Raw genomic sequence first — 12,473 nt, 5'->3', positions numbered from 1 at the left:
TCTTGTATTCATATAAAAATCAGTCAATCTATAAATAAGAAGCCAGCCATCTACATAGGCCTTTAATCTGATATTATGGGTTGGCATACCAAAGGCCTGGAAGCGACTGGTCATCCAGCCCAGATAATTGGCCAGCTGCAGGCCAGAGAGAGCCTGTCTTGAAAATAAGGTTGAGGACCTACCTCAGGAACAGCAGCCGGGGTGACTTCTGGATTCTACACTCTCTTGCACTGAGGTGCAGATAATATAGATACAAGGAGCAAAAGGGGATGGACACACACACACACACACACACACACACACACACACACACACATCTCCCTGACATACAGGCCACCACGTAGATGTAAGAGGATACTGCACTGCACCCAAACACTTTCCATATAAAGTCAATCCTCATGCTCAGGTACTAATCTGTTGTATTTAAACCTTTCACCATTTTTGCTATTCGCTGTATTGTGAAGTGTGAATTTTTATTTTATTTTTCTTCTGCAAAAGAAGAGACAGAATTTAGCCCTGGAGACTCCCTAGGACCTGGATGGAAGTGAGGCCTGGAGAGTCATGTGTGCTTCTGAAAACAAATCTCATTCATATGATGCTTCCCTGAGTCAAAGGATGTGTGGAGGGCTCTGTGCCCTATCCAGGGTTGATCTCAAAATATTAATGGGAGCTGAGACTTCTGTCTGATAGAACAGTGCCACCCACCTGCAAGATGTCTGTGATGGTTTGTATATGCTTAGCTCAGGGAGTGGCACTATTAGGAGGCATGGCCTTGTTAAAGCAGGTGTGTCACTGTGGGCATGGGCTTTAAGACCCTTTTCCTATCCACATGCAAGCCAATCTTCCCCAAGCAGCCTTCAGATAAAGATGTGGAACTCTCACTCTCTCTGGCACCATGCCTGCCTGGATGCTGCCATGCTCCCAGCTTGATGATACTGGACTGAACCTCTGAACCTGCAATCCTGTGTCCATTAATGTTGTCCTCATAAGAGCTGCATTGGTTGTGTTGTGTCTCTTCACAACAGTAAACCCCTAACTGAGACGATGTCCGTGTTCCCTTCCTCAGCTTCCAGACTAGATGCACAGAACACATGAAACTCAAGAAGGATGACGAAAATGTGAATGCTTTACTCCTTCTTTAAAAGGGGATCAAGGGGCTGGGGATTTAGCTCAGTGGTAGAGCGCTTACCTAAAAGGGGATCAAGAATACCCTTGGGAGGGGATAGGGAGGCAAAGTTTATATCAGAGACTGAAGGAACGCCCATTCAGAGCCTGCCCCACATGTGACCCATACATATACAGTCACCAAACTAGATAAGATGGATGAAGCAAAGAAGTGCAGGCTGACAGGAATTGGATGTAATCTCTCCTGAGAGACACATTCAGAATATGGCAAATACATAGGCGAATGCCAGCAGCAAGCCACTGAACTGAGATCGAGATCCCCACTGAAGGATTCAAAGAAAAGACTGAAAGAACTTGAAGGGGTTTAAGACCCCATATGAACAACAATGCCAACCAACCAGAGTTTCCAGGGACTAAGCCACTACCCAAAGACTACACATGGACTGACCCTGGGCTTCAACTGCATAGGTAGCAATGAATAGCCTAGAAAGGACACCAGTGGAAGGGGAAGCCCTTGGTCCTGCCAATACTGAACCCCCAGTCAATGGGATTGTTGGGGAGGGTGGTAATGGAGGGAGGATGGAGAGGGGAACACCCATATAGAATGGGAGCGGGAAGGGTTAGGGGCATGTTGACCTGGAAACCAGGAAAGGGAATAACAATTGAAATGTAAATAAGAACGAAATTTTTAAAAAGATTAAAAAAGGGGGGGATTAAAAAAAGAAGTGAATGACTGGGACTGGGTTGTGGCTGAGCCATACATCACTGCTTGGAGTATAGTTATTTTCTCATTACGAAATATGGCCCAAGGCAGCTGAGGGAAGGGAGGGGGCTTGCTTTGGCTCATGGTTTGAGGAAACACAATCTAGAAGAGAAGGCGCTGTGATGGGAGCATAAAGTGGTTGGGCAGATGGTGACCGCAGTCACAAAACAGTGGCTATGGAGTGCTGGTGTTCTTCTCTTTCCCTCTCCTTTTCTCCTTCAGGGTGGGATCCTAACTCATAGAATGCTGCTGCATTCATTGGAAGAAGGGAGTCTTCTCTCATCAGTTAAGCCTCTCTGGATACATCCATAGAAGTTGGCCAGAAGTGTGCGTCCTAAGTGAGTCTACATCCTGTCAAAAGGACCATCAAAATTAAACATCGCATTTAGTATGGACATTACAGAAAAATGGTGGGAACAAAGGAAGGAAGGGGAGAGAGAGAGAGAGAGAGAGAGAGAGAGAGAGAGAGAGAGAGAGAGAGAGAGAGAGCAGGTGGGAGAGGGAGAAAAAGGGAGAGGGGGGGAGTGAGGTGGGAGAGAGATCTAGGAATACAGTCACTATTGACTTGATTTCATCATTCATTCTACCAGGACTGTAAAGTATAAACTATTCTTGTTTTTAAACCTCTACATTTATGGAGATTTTAAAGGAATAGGTGAAAGGTTTTGAATGGGGAGTCGTCGGGAGGGACACTGAAATGGATCTCTGGGGAGTGAAGAACTTTTCATAGAAGTTATTATAGCTGTGGACAGACAGAGAGGCAAATGCATCACTGTGGCTTCAAGGATCATTCAGGACCCAGCAGCAGAGACAGACTGTGTGGTGGTGTCTTGGAAGAGAGGAAACTATGGCCTCACTGCAGAAGTAGGGATATCTTTTTCTGATTTCTGGAGATAGGGGATGTCTCACAGTACAAGTCTGCTGCCATACGTTCTAATTCCTAGGCAGGTGTCAGGGAAAATGGTGGGAATAGAATGTCTGGCTTCTAATGTGCCCTGTGATTTAACCTGATGTCCCAGGTGAGAGATCCTGATACTGGGAACTCTGTCAGCTTAGGGCCCCAGAAACAGGGTCTCAGTGGGATGCTTGTCAGTATCTTCAAAAAGGCAGTGGTGGCATCTGCAGATATTGTGATCTGAGCAGCAACTGGGTCTCACAGGACATTCTTATAGCAGGAATAAAAAACTGATGCAGTAAGCAAAATATTAGAGAATCAACAACTGACATTGTGGTCAACTGAAGTGAGCACTTAAATGATTTCCTCAGTGTCAGAAAGACCCTAACGAGCCCTCGGAGTCTGTCAGCACAGCACCTTGAGTGGTAACTAGTACAAAAAGTGGGGCCAGGGTCCAGGTGAAGGTGGTGTGCGGGTGTTGGGGTGGGGTGTGTGTAAAACTGTCTCCTCTCACTGGTCAGGTGACTGCAGAAATGCCCTGGGTAGTTGGTGAGCGTGCGTTCGTGTGTGTGTGTGTGTGTGTGTGTGTGTGTGTGTGTGTGTGTGCGTGCGTGTGTGTTCATGCACACATTTGTGTGTATGTAGAGCCCAATCTAAGCAGGCTTTGGGGATGACTCGATTTCTCTACCTTTTGACCATCACTGCTTCCTCATTTGGAAGATGGAAACAATTCTTCATACAAAGTAGTAATACTGACATGAAAGTCTGCTGTGGAGAATGCTATAGCCTCCATTGGAGACTGACTTCTCAATCTTCAAGGACCTTTGAATAGCCAAATTGAAGTCTTCAGTGTGAGGGAAGGTGTTGAGCTGCTGGGGAGCATGTGAGTCAGGATATGGAGCACTCACTTCCTCAGCAGGTCAAGAAGAGCTGAGGCCTAGCAGGCTCCTGCTAATGACTTGTCTATCTCCACACACAGGTGATGGTTTTAAGAAACATGTTCAAACTGGCTCTTTACTATGTGGGAGCAGATAAGGAGAAAAAGTTGGCTTGGCTCTCTCTGGTGGTACATATTCCCGTGCCATAATGGACCAAGGTACTTTCAACACTGACCTGAAGGGTTCAAGAGGGTTGAACCACTGTTATGACATCCCACTTAATGGAATTCCATTTTTGTGTCTCACTTAGTTCTGTGGTCCACATGCTGATGTCTATTTGGAGTGCCTGGTTTTATAAGATATGCACACAGTCCCTAAATGTTCCTGAACAATGACTGTTATTCTTTACTGGGCTTGGGGCTTGCTCTATGCTAGATGCTCATGGGTTTTCTTCATTGTTAGTTCTAGCTGTGGTTTTGATGGCAATGCAAAGTTGGGTGAATGCCAGCCACTGCAGCATTCCTAGAGGGAAACACTGCTGCTCTCTCGGTTGGAGACATCAATGACTTCATTAACTTGCAGAGAAACCATGCTGGCCAGGGTTTTCTCTTCTGACATCTGGAGACCAAGGTGGAGAAAGTGCTCAAAGGGCCTCAGACTCCTTAACTTCAAACACAGGGAGCTCCAGTTCCTAGACTGCAGGAGACACAGCTGGCAACTGATGCATCACTGAGGAACCAGAGCAAATGTAATCAACTTGTGGGCTTCAAGAGGGCCCAGGGAGTGGTCCTTTGTCACCTGGCCCAAGAAACTGCCTTTCCCACAGGCAACTCACTGTTTCTCAGAGGAATGTTCTCCTCACAGGATTTTACCCAGCCCAGGAAGGGCTTTGGCTGAAATGGAGACTTTGATCTTTTAGTAACAAAAACATCAGAAAAAAAGCTGAATCAGTTGTTTGAGGCTTCAGGAAAAAAAAAAGCCTTCTGACAGTTTCCCCTCCCAGAGCTCAGCACAAGCCAGACAGAAGGCTCAGAAGGGAGCCTGCTCTCCAGGGCAGAGGCAGCATCTGTGTTCTGCAGGAGGCCACTCATTCGAGCTCCTTTCCTCTGGGTTTGAAGCCGTGGGCATCACTGTGACCTGCAGCACTCCCAGGCAGGTAGAACACCCAAGGCCTGGCCTGAGACAAGCCAGCAGACAGTGCCCGGGATGATGGCCACCCCAGTGGAGCTGCCCCAGCTGGCCTGTGTTTTCCCGACGGTCCTGCACCCTGAAGCAAGGCTAAGCAGGCAGGGGAGTCCTGTGCACAGCTTCTGTTTCAGTTCTGATAAAGCTCTTTCCTCTGTCAGAGAGGAATCTCATGGGATTCACTGTCTTGAAATATACGTGTACAGCCTGAAAACAACCTGCACTGCCACAAGTCAAATAAATGCCCAGACTGGAAAAGTCAGGGTTTTTCTTAGAAGATATTCTTTCCTTCGTCAAAGAAATTGCTGAGCACACTTTAGGCCTCAGGAGCTAGAGGCCTGGAAGGCTAAAGACCTTCCTTGCTCAGATTCTTGGTTAAAATGAGCCTGCTGGGGTCTTTGCTGAACACTGTCAATGGTAGTAAACCCAAGTCCCTCAGAAAGACATGCTACTGTGGCATGCTGGCACTATCAGCAACCTGACCACACACACTAAGAAGCATAAAATAGGAAACTGCATTTATTTCTGGGCCTGTGTCTGTTAGTTTACTTTCCTCTGTGTTCTGACAAAAGCCACTTAAGGATAGATTTGTTTTGGCTCACAGTTTTGGACTACAGTCCATCACAGAAAGGGAAGCATCCACCCATCCATCTTCCATCATCCAGGTTAGGGAGCTGCTCACATTGTGTCCACATTCAGGAATCAGAGTTAATGAATGTGAGCACTCAGCTAGCTTTCTCCCTTTTAATTCATCTTAGGAATCTCAGGACATTATTACATGGTCTTCCTATATCTGTTAACTCAGTTTAGAAACTCCTTACAGATATTTCCAGAATGTTCTTTCCTAAGTGATTCTATATCCCATGCAGTTAGCAAACAGTAGTAACCATTACACTCCCTGACCATTCATCTATCCACCTCTCCATCCACTACCCTTCCATTCATCATCAATCCATCCATCATCCATCTCTCCATCACACATCCATGCATCTATCATCCATCCATCATCCATCCATCCATCTGCCATCCATCCATCCAACCATCCATCCATCCATCCATCCATCCATCCATCCATCCATCCATCCATCAATGTATCATTATCCACCATTCATTCATACACCAACTCACGCACCAGTCCATCCATCAATCCAGTGATCCATTCATCCTCTATCCAAGCATTTATTACTCAGTCCCTCCCTTCTTCACACGGTCTATCCACCCATCCATTCTCTGCCTTGTTCCAATACAGGGCCAATTACTGTGAGTTTCTTGATACCTAATGAGTAGAGAAAGAAGTTGAAACCGAACAAAATAGACAACAGAGAAACGGTAAAAAGAAAATGAAAGCAATGTGAAGTCAAGTTGATCTTTTATTGGAAATCTTCCATTAAGTTGAAAAGAAATAAAAAGAGAGAGGGAAGAGTCAAAACACAGTTCTCTGTATTTAAAAAATAAGTCTCAAGCAACATAATGGTAACAATTAATAAAGCATGCAGCTGTGAATTAATATTTATTTATTTATTTATTTATTTATTTATTTTTGAGACCACATCTCACTATGTAGTCTATGCTGTCCTCAGCTGTGGAATCAGTGGGATCAAGTCTCATGCTGGTTTCATATTGAAAGTAAATCAAACACATCTTTCAAAATCAAGATAATTTTCTGCTAGAAATATCTAAATTTATGTGGCTTTTTGCAACAGTGTTTATTTTAAACTTAAAATCACACCAAGAAAGGAATGCATTTTTTAAAATCATTATCAGAAAAAGCACACAGAGAGGGTGTGTTTGAAAGGAATCAGGGACATCTGTCACCATGAAGGTAGAGCTGTGCAGTTTTAGCAGGTACAAGATCTACTCTGGACACGGGCCTCGGTATGCCAGGACCGATGGGAAGGATTTCAAGTTTCTTAATGCCAAATGTGAGTCTGCATTCCTTTCCAAAGGAACCCTCGGCAAATTAACTGGACTGTCCTGTCCAGAAGAAAACACAAGGAAGGACAGTTGGAAGAAATTCAAAAGAAAGGAACCCGCTTGCAGTCAAATTCCAGCAGGCCATCACGGGTGCTTCTCTGGCTGATATAATGGCCAAGAGGAATCAGAAACCAGAAGTTAGGAAAGCTCAGCGAGAACAGGCTATCAGAGCTGCCAAGGAAGCAAAAAAGGCTAAGCAGGCATCAAAGAAGACAGCAATGGCTGCTGCCAAGGCCCCCACAAAGACAACCACTAAACAATAGATCGTGAAGCCTGTGAAGGTCTCTGCTCCCCGAGTTGGTAGGAAATACTAATTTGGTAGATGAGAGTTTAAAAATAAAGATTTGTCTTTAACTCAAAAAAAATTAAAGAAAAGAAAAAAGAAAAAAGAAAGAAAGAAAAAGAAAGGAATCAGATGTTGGAGTAGTTACTGGGTTTGCGTTGGGTCAGATCTCCCCCTCGTCGATGTGTCTCCATCTTCCTTTCATGTCTCTGTTTCTTTTCTGTGACAAAACACTCTGACAGAAGCTACTTAGCAGAATGGGGTGGGTTTATTCCTGCTCACAGTTCTAGGTAACCGTTCCTTATTACAGGACAATCACAGATGCAGGAGCAGGCTCATCTGGTCACATTGCAACCACAGTCAACAATAGAGCAGCCGGATTCCTGGACTACAGACAACTTTTTCAACCTCATGGGTCAGCACAGAAAAGAAGCTCTGTAGAGGCTTTCTGTCACCCGTGGGCAAACAGTTTCAGGAGGGAGAGACATGGGTTATGGCTTCAGCATTTCCTTAGTACCAAGCCCCATACCTGACTCGTGTAAGGATTCATAGTCAGTGTTTCCCCCCTGGCAGGCCCCTCAGTCTTCCTCAGGAGAGAGGCTGCCCCTTTCTGTGTGCACTAATAAACACAGTCCCACCTGGTGAAGGTCGGACTCCTGTGTCTTTCTGTCTTCCATCTCTGTATTCTACCTTAAAAAGGTAAGAGTCAAGCAGCAGAGAGCAAGGCATGCAGCTAGCACAGTCCAGAAATCTCAGCAAACGACACATAGGACCAGGCAAGACAAACTAAGGGACCAGCCAGTCAGATTCCAAGACCTTATGAATTTAACCCACGTCAGGCTTTCAGAGGGTGAACACACTCGAAGACAGAAGGTGCATCAGTAGGATGGGTGGGGGTGGGGATGCGGTGGAATTCCCACAGCTGAGTAAGACCCACAGGAGTCTGGACACAGTAGCCTGGCATATTAAGCTGTGTGCTGGCGAAGACTAAATCCTGCTTCATTTGTTTGAACTGTGGAATAAGGTAAACTTCAGTTTCTCTCTGTGTGACATTTTTCTTCACAGACGGAATCTTAAATGTAAATGTGGGTGTTGTGTGTGGTGGGAAGCATCTGTGTTATCTGAGAGCTTCAGTAACTAAGAGCAGCTGAAGCACAGAATGAGGACTTGAGCACTAGTGTGCTCTTGGGACAAGAGAGTGTCCACGGGACATTCACAAGTATGAAAACCTCAAGAGAGAGGCGAATCCTCAGTGAGAATTGGACATCCCAGGGGAGGGGAGGGGAGGAGACCCAGCAGTGATGGAAGTGGGTGGGAAGGTCCTGGGACTGCAGAGGGCTTTCTCCAATGGAGGTTGATGACAAAACCCCAGGGCAAAAGAAAAGGCAGTGCTCTGACTATGAATAGCAAACAGTACACACAGACTGGTTAGCACTTGATAATAGCAGCTTACCAGCTACTTTGGGGCTGTGACAGCACAGTGCTTTTCAGACCACCCTAGGATCACCTCAAGAGAGACAAGTAGGGGCCCATTCCAATATGTAACTTGAGGAGGGAAAGTTAAAGAACAGAGTTAGAGCTGTTCTGCTATTTAGACTTAGTGATTGCCTTTGTTACTATAGGAGTTCTCCATTGTGGAGTGCATTCAATGGGCTGGGTGCTTTCCCACGAACTTATGAGCTTCATTTTTAGAAGAAGCTACAATGTAGATCAAGTTTTTAATTTATATCACTTAATTAGGTAATTCTTTGAGTACACACACCCACACAAACATCACACACACACATACACACACACACACACACACACACACACCACACATTAAACAATTAGCAGAAACAAAGGACTCATAAGGAACAGTGTGTGTACAAACTGCCAACACCAGGGAGTCCCACAGGGAACTCGGTGCTAACATAAAGGGCGGCAGGCCCCGCTGGTGCTCTGCTTGTACTGGATGAGGCTCCCTTCATCCCCACACAGCAGAGCCACATCCTTTGGAGAGAACACTGCTGCTCTGCTGTCTTAACGATTGCATGGAATCCCCTTCTACAAATGAGCTATAATCTATTCAGCCAGACCCCTTTAAGGAATGTTTGGATGGCTGCCAATCCTTTGCTTTTAAACCCCATTGTGCAAGGGATACCATGATTTCACAAATGGTCAACTGCCCAGACTCAGCTTCTCAAATCTGATTCCAGCATATCCCTCGACGTCCTCATGGGGTTTGCTTTTCCAGCTCCAATCCTAAGCAAGGCCATATTTTCTCTCTACAGACAACTAAAACAATACATCGCTGTCTGTGGACAGGAGCAAAACTGGGACCCAGCTGTCTCAGTAGGCCAAACAATGAACATACTGTCATATGTAAAACAGTGCCCTCTTTTCACCGATTTCTAACAGTGTAATTGCCGTGCGATGGAGTTATTTTTATTTTATGATATAGTAAATATCTTTTCAATTTCTCATTTTAGCAAGCTGGGGAAATGAATAGAGTACTCAGTAAAGTGCTCGCCTTGTAAGTCTGAAGACCTGAGTTCACTCTCTAATACACATATTAATAAAGCAAAACAGCTGGGTGGGGCTAGAGCTGCCTTTAATCCCAACACTCGATGGGCAGATGCGGGCAGATCTCTGTGTGCCTGAGGCCAGCCTGGTCTACAGAGAGTATTCCAGGACAGCAGTGGCTACAAAATACACCATGAAGATTGAGAGGGAGAGGGAGAGGGAGAGGGAGAGGGGGAGGGGGAGGGGGAGGAGGAAGAGGAGGGGGGAGGAGGGGGGAGGAGGGGGAGGAGGAGGAGGAGGAGGAGGTAGAGAAAAAAGAGAAGAGAAGAGAAGAGAAGAGAAGAGAAGAGAAGAGAAGAGAAGAGAAGATCCAAGCATGGTAGTGCACACTTCCAATCCCGGCACTGGCAAGATGGAGCCAGGCAAATCCCTGGGGCTAAATGGCCAGTCTAATGCTCTGACCAGGCCAACTGGTGTTGCCATTGGCAGGAGTCAGGGGCAGCATTTCTATACTCATGTCCTCAGGCCCCGCTCACCTGCACACAATCAAGGTTCAGGGTCCTCTCTCCCATGTGCTGCTGCTTCTAAGAGATTGGCCAGCTCATGGAATGACAAAGAGGGCACATATGTGTAAGCGGTGTTGATTGCTTTCCTGGGTGTGTACCCACGAAGAGTTCTCCAGCAGAGTGCAAACTGGTGCACAGGGCTCATCATGTGGTACAGCCCTGGACTTCACCCATCCGGCTGATTAAAACCATCTGTGTGTTTTAATTGGCATCTCAGCACTGTGCGTGCACCCAGGCATTTCTGGATGTTTATGGACTGGTGCTGTTTCTGTAAACCATGCATTCTTACCCCGTTTAATTTTCTATTGAGTAATTGAAGCACTTTTTTCCCTCTTGGCCACTTTTGGTCATAGATACTGGGAAGACTACTTTTTTATCTGGGAACAGTCAACCACCCCGACCCCTCATGATATTTTTTTCATCTTTACTTTGACACATGCTATTTCTTCTTTTGTATAAAATGTTTCAGAAAATCTATGTGTCCAAATTAACTAATTAATTGCATCTTTTATGACTTGAAGTTTACAAGCTATTTCAAAAAAAACCTTTTGTGTTGAAGTTTATGAGAAGGAAGTTTTCTCAAGTATCACACAATACACAGGAAAAGGAAAAGTTACTTGAAACAATGTATTTCTAGGTACGATTAGTCTCAGTGGGTGTCTGTGCTTGCTTTGTACAAGCTGCTTTTGCTTCATGAAGAAAACTGAAATGGGTCTGGGAGGTAGTGGTGCACACTTTTAATCCCAGCACATTGGAGATAGAGGCAGGAGGAGCTCTTCCAGTTTAAGGCCAATCTGACCTATGTAATGAATTTCAGGACAGCCAGGGATGTCATTGAAGGACCTCATGTCAAAAAAACAAAAAACAAAAAAGGAGAAAGGGAGGGTATGTGGGGAGGGAAAAGGAAGACCAGGAATGGTGTAGCCACACACTTCATTAGAAATGAGGTTTGCTGGAGCTTCCTAATAGGGAATATGGGGATGAGATGGTGAGGAGGGTGGAACTGAGGTTGAGTCATTCATTACCAGTGCAATTCATGAGTTCTAGTCATTCATTAGCAATGGAAGACAGTCTTGTCTCGGGTCCTTACCATTAACCACACGAGGGAGCCTGGCTCAGGTTGTGACCTAACTCAGGGACTGTGAAGACAGGAGTCAGTGTTTCCAACCTCCTGCTGACCCAAGGAACTCAATCCCAAGTGGCTGTGATGGATGAACCGGTCAGTCACAGGCTCTCCCTTATCCACAGTCCCAGGGAGAGCTCTCCAGGCTGCTCCATAGGCCACCCAATGCTGCCCTTGGCAGAGCACAGGGTCAGCTCTCCTGCTCTCCTGCCCTCAGGGCAGGCTCACCTCTACTCTAGAGTCCAGAGCCAGCTCCCAAGTGCTGCTCAGTCAAGGCTCTGGGTCCACTCTCCCAAGAGCTACAGCCTGGGAGGGACTGGGTGTGTCTCAGGGCGCGAAACAAAATAATTGGGACTAAGGAAAGGAAGAGATGGCAGAAGAATTGGTAACTGACGAAGGACTCTGTAAATATTTGTAAATAATTTTAAAAAATTTGTGTATGAGTGTTTGTGTGTGTGTGTGTGTGTGTGTGTGTGTGTGTGTGTGTGTGTGTGCGTGCACGTGCACATGTGTATATGTAGTACCCACGGAAGCCAGAAAAGGCCACTGGATCCTGGGGCTAGAGTTACTGATGACTGTAAGTCACCATGCGTGCTGGGTAACCTTGGTCCTCTGCAAGAGCAGCAATGGCTCTTTGTTACTGAGTCATCTCTCCAGACCCTGATAGGGAAGATTTTGAAAAACTGTTTTAAACATGGTGGTAGGCACCATTCAACACATGTGCAAACACTTCCAAATCTTATAGTTGTCTTAACTGTCAAGAATTATTAAAATGGACACATGTTTAAAGAATAATTTTTATTTAAAAATCCTAAGTTCTGAGAGGAGCAAAGGAGAATCCTTTCTGTTCCTCGCCAAACAACATCAACAATAAAAAGCTCCCAACTCTTGATTCGTTTTGTGAAAACATAGGAGAGAGCGACTTGATGGGGCATTACATTGTACCTTAATGAAAAATGTCCAGCCGGGACAAGAGGCAACCAGCTTTCCCCAGACTGCCATCGTCCTTGCCTCCTGTGCACATAGCACTCTCCAGCTGAGGTCCCTTTCAAAGGATGGGAATCGTCTGCCCCGTCTTCCTGTCAGGGCAGGTCCCCAGGTGGGACCCTGAGGAAGGGACCTGAAACTTCCAAAGAACGGAGGAACTTGTGCCACTTGATGCAAGCAAAGACAGTT

The 12,473-nt window shown here is 45.7% G+C and overlaps 1 pseudogene; it reads left to right on the top strand.

Annotated features, from left to right (window-relative positions):
• The first annotated feature begins 6,656 nt into the window (after positions 1-6,656).
• On the top strand, positions 6,657-7,134 carry LOC134482778 (large ribosomal subunit protein eL24-like; annotated as a pseudogene).
• The last annotated feature ends 5,339 nt before the right edge of the window (positions 7,135-12,473 follow it).

This window comes from Rattus norvegicus, chromosome 1 (assembly GCF_021556685.1).
Source record: "Rattus norvegicus strain SHRSP/BbbUtx chromosome 1, alternate assembly SHRSP_T2T, whole genome shotgun sequence".
In the NCBI taxonomy this organism is placed as follows: Eukaryota; Metazoa; Chordata; class Mammalia; order Rodentia; family Muridae; genus Rattus; species Rattus norvegicus.
This window is presented reverse-complemented; position numbering and strand designations above follow the sequence as displayed.